This window comes from Nycticebus coucang, chromosome 10 (assembly GCF_027406575.1).
Source record: "Nycticebus coucang isolate mNycCou1 chromosome 10, mNycCou1.pri, whole genome shotgun sequence".
Classification (NCBI taxonomy): Eukaryota; Metazoa; Chordata; class Mammalia; order Primates; family Lorisidae; genus Nycticebus; species Nycticebus coucang.
In genome coordinates, this window is record NC_069789.1 from 91,110,616 (window position 1) to 91,122,233 (window position 11,618).

The following is an 11,618-nucleotide window of genomic DNA, read 5'->3' on the forward strand; positions in this document are numbered from 1 at the left end:
TTGAAATTTGGGTACGCCACAGATGCGTCATTTTAAATGTGGACTTTTTTTTATAACATTTAAAATTAAAATGCCACCCCAAGGGATTGGAGGAAACAGTTTCAACTAGTTTTTAACTAAATAAATTTAAAGTAATCAGATTATCTAGCTTCAAAATAATAGACAGCTATCAGTGGCAATCTGGTAGTTAATTCATTTTCCTATTTGCAGGCAACAGCCATGTAGTTCATCTGATAACAATATTAAAACACACCTTTGTGTCCCTTGTTGAATTTTAGAGATAAGATTTTCTTTAGCTTACCTCTGGGTGAATTTTAGGAATTATCAGTAATCTTAGTAGAGATGGAAATTAAGGTATTTTAAAAGGTTTTGCATTGGCCTTGAATAAGAAGCAAAGTGTGAGGGAGATACGCTAAAAGATAAAATCCATCTGTATAAAATTATAATTTTCATGCTGAGCATGATGGCTTATGCCTGTAATCTTAGCACTTTAGGAAGCTGAGGTTGGAGGATTGCTTGAGGTCAGGAGTTTGAGACCAGCCTGAGCAAGACCCCTTCTCTACAAAAACAATAGGAATATTAGCCAGGCGTGTTAGCACACACTTACCGTTCTAGCTACTCTGAAGATTGAGGGAGGAGAATCACTTGAGTCCCAGAGTTTGAGGTTGCAGTAAGCTGTGATGACGCCATTGCACAATGCCTGGCAAACAGAGGGAGAGCCTGTCAAAACCAAAATATATATATATTGTTTCCAGATTGCAAGGTTCTAAATCTCCTGTTCGTTGTTTCTTTTGGCTCTCTTTCATGGTAGCTGGTTTCTTCAAATAATGTGTCATATTTTAATAGGAGCTTATCTTCAAAGAAGTGCTTTGTTCTGTGGAAGTCAGTTCTGTCTCCTGGGTTGAGAGAATGTTTCTACAGGTTGGTTTTACTGGATCCTAGAATTTTCACTTGTTTTAAACCAGATACTATATATAAGGTAATTTCTTCAGCTTATAGTGTAAATTTGGATCCCACCCTTATGTATGATACAGGTCTCAGGCCTATACAGACAGATTATTTTATATGTGTATCTGTGTATAGATACATGATCACAGATAGCAAGTTTCCTTCCTGCTTTTCCAGAGCACTAGGCTGAGGCTTTTGTAATCTTGTGTTAATACACTGTCCATCTTTTCCAGGCTCTCAGCTTTATTTCAGCAACCTTGTCTTCAAATATATACATAAGAATCCCAGTCTCCGGGACTTACTGTTAGGTAGAATCTCCCTTTGTGCATTTCATTTGCTTTCTGTAATTTTTTTGTAGTTGTTTAAATAAAAATACATTATGCATCATTCAGCATTTTTATGTGTTTATGGAAAGGAGACCATCTGTGACAACTTAAGTTGATTGTTCATCAGAGCCACTGAATAATCTAATGAAAATAAACATAATCATGTCTGTCACCCAATTAAAACTACGACAGCTTTCCAGCATATTTTGTGTAAAATCCTGGTTCCTACAGGATCTTATAATGTCTGACCCCACCTACCTCTCCTATGTGATCATTAGCCCATCTTACCCTATACTCCACACTTTCTATGTCCAGCCAGATCGGCATTCTTTAGAGTTTTAGACTAAATCAGATCTTCCTTTCCCCATACCCTGATGCCTTCCCAGAGCTTTCCCAAATGCTGTTCCTTTGACTGTGATCTTTCTCTTGTCTAGATGGGTCTTCCTGCTGCTTCAGATATTGGCCTAAATGTCCACATACAGACTTTCTATGACCACCCTATATAAATAGCACCCCTCCCTCAATTCTGTGTTCTTTATCACTTTTACAGCACTAATTACAGTTTCTCAATCTAATGGCCAAATATAACTCACCTTTTAGACTTTCTTACTGTGCAAGTCTTGTGGAGATGAATTTTTTCAGCTATTATATACATGCGTATTAAAATGCATGAAAAAGTCTTATTTTGTCTTTGTTTTTCTTTGAAAGACAATTCTCTGGATATAGACAAATTCAACTTTGACATTTTTTCTCTTAGTACTTTATAGATGCTACTCCATTCTTCCAGCTCGTATTGCATCTGACGAGAAATCTGCTATCATCCTCATCTTTGTCCCTTTGTCCATAATGTGCCTTTTTCTCTGTCTGCTTCTGAGATTGTTACTTTATCAGGATTTTTGATCAGTTCGAATGTGATATGACATAGTATAGTTTTCTTTATATTTTTTGTGTTTAGGATCCTCTGGAATACTTGATAAATTTGATAAAAACTAAAAACCCGCACATTCACAAAATTTGAAAATTTTCTACTATTTTGTAGCTAGATGATCTGATTACTTTAAAACTCACAAAATTTAAAAATTTTCTGGCCATTATTTCTTTAAATATTTTATTTATTATTCCTTTTTTTCTCCTTTTGGGGATTCCATACAAGTATATGTTAGCCACCTGAAGTTTTCCTATAGCGTACCGATGGTCTTTGCATTTTTTGATATATTTTTTTCTCTTTACTCCTTTTTGTATAGTTCCATTGCTACATCTTCAAGTTCACTAATATTTTTAGTATTTTCTTCTCCAATGTCTAATTAATCTTCTATTAATCCCATGTGTATGTTTCATGACAGGTTTTGTAGTTGTCATCTCTAGATGTTCAATTTGAGTATTATATCTTTGATGTCTTTTTGCTGATGTCTTAACTTTTTGAGCATATGGGTACAGAAATGAAAAATACTAATATCTGCTGATTTTGTCTTAGTTCTGGATAAATTTCGTTTGATTAATTTTTCCCTCATTATTATATTTTCCTAATTCTTTGCATGTATGGTAATCTTGTATATGATTCAAGGTATTATCAATTTTACCTTATTATGTACGAGCTATTTTTGTTTTCCTATAAATATTTTTGAGCTTTATTCTGAGATGCAGTTAGGTTATTTGAAAATAGTTTTATCCCTTTGAGTCTTGCTGTTAGAATTTGTGACATAATCAGAGAAGCGATTAGTCAAGGACTTATTTCCTACTACTACGCAAGAATACTCTACCAAATACTCGGGGATTGTAAATTTTCAGTTTGGTGGGCACAGGTACTGTCCCTGGTCTATGAATACTGTATACTGTACTATCTTATTATGTTTTTGCATAGTCTTAGTTTTGTACTGCTGTAATAGAATATCAAATAAAGAGTAATTTTTTTTTTTTTTAATAATGAAGGAAACTATTTTTTTGTTTTTTTGTTTGTTTTTGCAGTTTTTGGCCGGGGCTGGGTTTGAACCCACCACCTCTGGCATGTGGGGCCAGTGCCCTACTCCTTTGAGCCACAGGCACCACCCTGAAGAGTAATTTTTAAACCATAGAAATACGTTTTTCACAATTCTGGAGGCTAGAAAGTCTAAGATCAAGGTGCCAGCAGGTTTGGTCTCAGGGAAGGGTTCGGTCTCCATTTCCAAGATGATACCTTGAATCCTGCTTCTTCTGAAAAGGAAGGAACACTGTTTCTTATATGGTAGAAGAGTGGAAGGACCAAGAGAGGGAGAGCCTACTCCTGGAACGCATTGATCACCCCCACCTAACCCATGGTGGTGGAGCCCTCATGGCCTAATTACATCTTAAAGGCTCCACCTTACAATAACAGAACATGGGCAATTAAATTTTAATGTAAGTTTTAGAGAGGACAAAGATTCTTGGCCTCATGTAGTTTCCTCACTTGTACCGTGTTTCCCTGAAAATAAAACATCCTCTGAAAATAAGACCTACTTACAGGTTTCCTTCTGGGTGAAATATAAGGCATCCCCCCAAAAATAAGGCCCCCCCAGGCTCTGTCTCGGAATGAAAATCAATTTACCGTAAACTGGTTGGTAGGGCGTCTACCGAGTGGCGTCTAGCAACCAGTGATGTTACGCGGAGTCCTGACATCACTGCTGTGTGGAAGTGGAGTGGAGGTCGGAGTGAGCTGTGAGTGTGGGGGCGGGAGAGAGGAGGAGACTCGCAGTTGCGTGTAGAAGAACAGGAGGATCAGAGCGGAGGGAAGGCAGAGAAGGTGGTGAGTGCTGGTCTGTCTCTGGTGACACTGCCTGATGCTCGCGGCCGCCCTCATGATGACTGAAGGTAAGACTCACAGTTTGGTTTGTGTTGACAACTACTGTACTACCGTATGTATACAGGTAATAAATTTCCTTTATTTTCATTTAACGATAAATGTGTACTGTATTCTTCTTCATGGAAAAATAAGACATCCCCTGAAAATAAGACCTAGTGCATCTTTGGGAGCAAAAATTAATATAAGACACTGTCTTATTTTCTGGGAAACAGGGTAGGTGCTGGTCACTACTCCATGAATACTTGAGGGAGGCCTTCTGCTGGTCTCCATGGTTGTTCTTCGAGGCAGCTCTCTGCCTTCTGATACCTTGCTCTGCACATTCTAGCCCCTTTGTTGTCCTCACAGTCTGAATTCCATCTCTTTTACTAAGACTTCTCAACTGGGAGTCCTCCAGTCTTTGTCTGATTTTCTGTTCCCCTCCCCTGCCCCCTACCATGTGCAGTGCCCCAGAGAGTCTCTCAAGGCAGTAAATTAGGACAATCAAAAAGCAGTGATGAAATAGAACAAAAGTAGATATTTCAACAAGAAAATTTCTTAAAATCTCAGGTTTTTTTCTAGTTATCAACTAATTTTGAATAAGTCCTCTCCTGCCTGTGGGTCTCCACTTTCATGTCTATAAAATGAGAAATTTACCCTAGAAGTTACTTCCAAATTTTAAAATTATGATTATAGAGCACTTTCAACGTCATGATTTTTTTGTATATATATAAAAAATCCTAACTGCTTTACAGACCTTCATTAGTGAGAACAGTTATAGAGACCTCACTTTTTAACAACTAAAGCAATGCTATTGTGTCTAAAATGTAGCATAAATGTTCTTGTCATTAGTTTAAAATAACAAGATTCTGGATAAGATTTTATATTTTCTGTACTTCAAGCACATTAAGCTTTTACTTCCTATTAACAAAAAAATTAACTGAAAAATTTTAGGGCCCATTGAACCAACGTGAGAAATCAGATGTTACATATAAAAACAGGTTTTGTCCAACTGTCAAAAAAAAAAAAATTAGGACAATCATCAGATGACTTGCCTCACGTTTGTCTCATCTTTCAAGGATCACTGCCCATCATTTGAAAACCATTGTTTCATACATTATACTTGTTTGTTTATTTTCTTACACTTTTTTGGTGAAAAATGCAAGTCCCAATGTAAATATCAACTATTATTCCCATTTTGTAGATGAGGAACCTGAGGCACCAAGAGATTAAATTAGTTGTTCAAGCTTGCCCAGCTTGGTAGTAGTAGAACCAGAATTCCCATTTGAGCAGTATGGCTTCAGAATCTATTATCTTAACTACACTACCACTCTACTTTTTAAAAGATTTCTCAGTTTACTAAGAACTGTGGCAAATGTTTCACTAAATTCCTATGTAACTCTCTTAGCAGAATGTGAATGACTGACAGTCCTTAACCTCACACCCCCATGGCACTTGCATTTTCAAAAGTATATGCTTATTCATTCAGACAAATATTCAATAAGTGAAGTACCGTGTATTCTAACAAGGAAAAATGAGAAATATTTCTGAGGATTGTTTTGTCATTTCACTCCACCTTGGAATTTTCTGGCCCGATTTTCCCTAAATTCTTCATATTTTATAAGTTCTCATAAATCAGTTGCTCAGACTGTTACAGATGGCCTAAAAGTTCCTCTTTTTTTAACCTTTGTATTCATCTCATCAGATACTGGGAAATGGGATTATTTTTAAGTAAGAGTCATTTAAAAATGTAGTGTACAAGTAATTTAACAGCTTGCATTTTCCTTTGGGAAGCATTCAGAGCTCTTTCCATCAGTTTTCAGTTTCTAATTTGTGTCTTTGTATTGGAACTTTTTCTGTCTCTGAGTGTGTAACTATTAGGTAGCAAGGAGAGATATGTGGGAAAGTATTTTTGTTTACTCCTGCACTGAAAGTATGGAGCCATGTCTGAGAGGATGGCTTAATATTGTTGAATGAATGAGTAGAGGGACAAATCAAAGTTTTCTGATGGTCCATGATATAAGCCGAAGGGAGACACTGGACTGGGAAAAAATAAGCTGCAGACAGCACATTTAATATAAAATGAATATATCACACCCAGGCAATTGAGTTTTGACTATCCAAGATTGGATAATTAAGTTTGGGAACTCTCATTAGAAGATGTTCTACATACCTCATTGCTGAATATCACTATAGTCACCTTTTTGAGGTACTCCACTGGGGAAGTTATGCACTGATGCCAGCACCTAGTCCACCCTTCAAAGCGATTTTGAAACTCTTTCTCAAATGGCCATCAGAACTGTTGTTGTAGGGGTCAGATGTTTAAGTTCGCAAACTCATCCTAGAAAAAAATGCTACATACCTCATTGCTGAATATCATCACTATGGTCACCTTTGTCGCACTCCCCTTGGCCGTCTGGTGACCATAGTGATATTCAGCAATAACGTATGTAGCACTTTTTCCAGGATGAGTTTGCAAACTTTAGTGTCCGACCTCATATAATGTTCTAATTTTGGGATGTGCTTTCTACTTACATTTGAATCTGGCTGTTTTTCATTTTCGTTTTGTTAATTATTTTAATTATTTTATTGAATTTCAGAATTCATTATACTTAAAACAAGGGAATCATACTGACTCTAAAAAGATACTGGAAAATCAAGTTTCTCCTTCCTTTACCATATGTTATCTTCACTGGAATAATTTCAATGTGTTGTCCAATGAAGAGGCGATTTCTTTTAAGTGCACTGTATTTCAAGCATTAAGAAAAATGAAAACACATAAAAAGCATTAACTAGAACTGCTGGGCAAAATAGCTCTCCTGTTTAGTAGTTTCCATAGGTCTTCAGTTTAATTACCATGTTATTCTGCCAGCTTTCTCTAGAAATAATTGACTGAATGAAGTCATTTCATTGGATATTTACAAACACTCAACTTGTGTAGGGGGTATCTGTCAGTTCCCCTTTGGCTTGGAACTGACTGAGGCTGACCTGGCAGTGCACAACTGCTATTTTGGGCTCAGCATATTTTCATAGTCACCAACTCAGTAAGATGATGGGAAGGAAAGAGAAGAAGGTAAAACTTTTCGCCTTTATGCTCAGTTTTGGTTTTGTTATTTTGCAGTTTTTACTGTGAAAAATGAAAGATTAAAACCCTAATTTGGTCTAAGAAACAAAGTGGATGGATAGTGATTTTTCGTATATATTGTTGTTAGAATATCTTGTTAAATTATGAATAGTCTGGAAAGAATACACAAAGCTTTGGGTTACATAGTCAAAGCTTAAACACTGGCTTATTGTGCATGATAATGGATTACTAAGGGCAGTTTATTAATTTTATTGATTTAATATCTGGGATAAAGTGTTTTTGTTTTGAAATAAATAATGAAGTTTGATATTAAAGACATAATGTTGCCGGGTGCGGTGGCTCACGCCTGTAATTCCAGCACTGTGGGAGGCTGAGGAGGGTGAATCGCTTGAGCTCAGGAGTTCGAGACTCGCCTGAGCGACAGTGAGACCCCGACTCATGAAAAAAATGGAAAAACCCAGCCGGGCGCTGCGGTGAGCACCTGTAATCCCAGCGGCTTCCGGAGGCTGAGGCAGCTGGGTGCCCGCAGCCCGAGTCTGAGGTTGTGGTGAGCTACCACGCCCACTGCACTCTGCTCAGGGGCATAGGGTGGGACCCTGTCTCAACAACAACAACAAAAAAGTAAAGAAATAAAAAATAAGCAACGAAATAAAATAAAAAAGCCAAATAAAATAAAATAAAATAAAGACATAATGTCAAATGGAGAGCAGACCAGACAAAGATTAGGCTGGAAATTATTTTCTTTCAGGCAGCCCACAGGAAATTCCAAAAGATTATGTCAATATAAATGAAGTTTCTAAAGAATTGGAGTAGAATGCTAAATTGTGGTACTGTGGATGCCAGTTTAAAATGTCAGTCCCTACTACATAGAAAAAAATTAATGCAAAATCTTCAGATGGTCTTCAGAAGGAATTCCAACTGTGCTAATATTTACAATGTGATGATTTCATACTGATTAGTCATAGTATTAAAATATTAAAAAATGGGGGCGGCACCTGTGGCTCAAAGGAGTAGGGCGCCAGCTCCATATGCCGGAGGTGGTGGGTTCAAGCCCAGCCCCAGCCAAAAAAACCACAAAAAAAAAAAAAAAAAATTGGGAAGACTAGATATAAGACTACTTTGGATAAGGTGCTCATTTAAAATAGAGGAAGTGATAAATGTCTTCAGAGGCATCCTAAGAAGTGAGATGGTTAAAGCTAATTCAGCTATGGAGTGTATAGAAAGAATGAATTATTTTTTTTAAATTTTATTTATTTTTTCTTATTTGAATTATTTATTTCTTATTTGAATCTACATTTCAGCTATAGAGGAGAATAAAATCTCTTAAAGATAACCCGAGTACTCCAAAGTGAAGGAGAGTCTCTAATATCCTCTGTAATTTAAATGTGATCATCTTGAACACACTTTATAAATTTGTTGAAAACCCATTTGCATCTTATGTGGTAGCAGCAATTATAAAGAACATGAAAGCTGTACAGCTTTGTGGGGTCTCCTTAAGAAAAAAGAATACAACACTGTAAATGCACACATAATTATGGGAGTAAGAAGCCTCAAGCAAGTGAGGGGCCCTCAAGTGTGAGCTTTAGTAGCTTCAGGTCAGTCTGCTTCTGGTTAACAAATTTAATTTCACTTACATAGAGTGAAAAGATTCATTGTAAGTAAAGTAGAGCTAGAATGTCAGTATGGTGCAAAGAGTGGATTGCGATTTAAGACCTATGTTCTACCCTCCACTGACTCATTCATTTTGTTGTTTATTTACTGAATACAGAATTGTAAAAGGCATCCTGAAAGTGGCTGTGAACACAGAGGCCCTGTGCTTAGGCAGTAAAGCACTCAATGCCCAATGTGAATTTGAGAAATAGTCTTACTCTACCCCTCTTAGTGGGGCAAAATAGACTTGGCATATCAGTGGTTCTAAGAGCTTTTATTGTTAGAAAAACAAACACTTCACACACTCAAAAGGCTTAATTTCATTTATTCCATTTTTTTCTTTTTTAATGTGTGTAACATATAGTAATATCACCTGGAAGACAATTTTGGTAAAAGTTATCAGGAGGAATTACCTCATTCAGCTTTCTTGACTTGCATAGCTGTTCTTAGCTTTTTCTTTTTCGCCAAGTGAAGACTCTCATTCTTATCAGGAAATGGAATCAACATTCCCAGCGTGTATTTTAGACAGACTTACACACTTTGAACTCAGTTGGCAGCTGTTACTAAATGATACCGCCCAACAAGCAGAGATTGGTGGCAGGGCGTGAGGAGGTGCTTAACTGGGATTGGGGGACTGGCTGCTCACAGCCCAGGCTTTTTCTCCTGATTCCTGGCAAGACTGTTCTTTAGCATCCTGCAGTCTTCAGTGAGCTCTCTGCTTCAGTGGTGTTGCCTTCTGTGCTGGTTTGTAGCAGTCGCTGCACTTGAGTGTGAATACCACCCAAGCAGCCTGTGTCGTGAATGGAGGCACAAGCAAAATTCTACCCCTTCTTCAGAGTAGTTCTGAATGTAGAGAGCTGAAAAGAGGCCTCTTGCCAAGTATAGCTTGGAATTTAAACTTAACGCCGGAGTCACCACACCTTTTTTAGGGTAATTACCACTTCACCAAACATTTCTGAGTTCCTTATAAATTGGCCCCCTCAGTCACTTAAGCATTTTAGTAGCTCTTCTCTGAACTCGGTCCAACTTTCCCACAATTCTGGTAACAAGGTGCTCTGCAGGGAATTCAGTGTCCAGGTGCGGCAACCTTGCCAGGGCATTTGGTGTGGTGGGAGGGAGCAAGAGAAAGACGACAACCATCCAATATCCCTTAGGCTCTCATAAACCTATGGCAGCTTTCCAACTAACAGAGTGGAACTCACAGTAAATGAATAGCCGAATACACTGGAAATGGCCCCTTCTTTCATTTAGATGGGAAAAACGCGAGTGGCCGCTGGCCTGCAAGCAAGCGATGAGGGTGTGTGCGAATCTGAAGAAATCCTTCACTTCAAGTAACTTGATAGCCATATTTAACAATAAGAAATAATTGTAGAGCAGACTTTGGAAAGTTCTTAACAGGGATATTCCAAAGAATGGCAGCAGCCTAACATGAAAGTTACCATTGCTCTTTTCTCCAGTATTCTACAGTATATTTGAACAAATGAGGTCATGAGAGCATTCTTTTTATTTTGTTTTGTTTCCTGAGTATTTGATGGGCCTGAATGGAAATCTGATGAAACATAAAAGTCACAGGAAGTTAAGTGACTTTTTTAAGGGGTCAAGTAAATAAATAAATAGAGGATTCAGAATTATATCCCAAGTCTGTATGGTTTCAAGCCCTGTACTTTTCACTTGACTCTAAACAAATAAACAAACAAAATGAAAATACTCCCACTCCCATATCCTGTTTCTAACACTGGTTCAGGAGGTAAGACGTATTACGGCTGGGAAGTCTTGTTTTTTAATTTAGTTACTGTATTATTTGTGTCCACTAAAGTAACATTTTTGTAGTAATTAGTTTACTTTGGGGGGTAATTCTCTATTATACCAAAAAAATAAGATTCCAAAGATGTCAGCATCTGGTACTAAGGTAAAAGTAAATTATGTCAATTCCTTGCAGTTCTGGGAGACCCTACCAGGGATACTGGTGAAAGATTGTTAAGGTTTAAGTAAAAAAAAAAATCACTAATACAAGAAATTCCTGGAAAATACAGAGTTCTTTTATTTCTTGATATTTGGAATACTAAAACAAACATTTAACAATCTGATTCTAAGGCTAATTAAATGTTATGTATAAGGGACCACCCTAAAAATTCATTAATAGTTACTTATGCATGGAGCTAAATATTTTTCGTGGCCACTTATGTTTGAACCATATTTAAATTGTATACATATTGCTATAAAACAAAACTAAGAAAGAAGCATGCCAGAAGCAATATAAAAGTTAACAAATATGCACTTGTATTATTATAGCATTTTCTTTCCTTCCTTCCTTCCTTCCTTCCTTCCTTCCTTCCTTCCTTCCTTCCTTCCTTCCTTCCTTCCTTCCTTCCTTCCTCCTTCCCTCCCTCCCTCCCTCCCTCCCTTCCTCGCTCTCTCCCTTCCTTCCTTCCTTCCTTCCTTCCATTTTTGAGACAGAGTTTCATTATGTCACCCTCAGTAGAGTGCTGTCGCATCACAGCTCACAACAACCTCCAACTCTTGGGCTTAAGCGATTCTCTTGCCTCAGCCTCCCAAGTAGCTAGGACTACAGGCGCCCACCACAACGCCCGGCTATTTTTTGTTGTTGCTGGTGGTGCAGTTGTCATTGTTGATTTTTGCGGGCCTGGGCTGGGCTCGAACCCACCAGCCTCTGTGTATATGGCTGGTGCCCTACCCACTGAGCTGGGGGGCCACCCTATTATGGCATTTTAAAGATACTTTTTTATAATTAAGAGAGCTTAAGAATTCTACTGAAATGCTACTATTTCTCACAACCTAAAAAATCTCTTGCTATTAG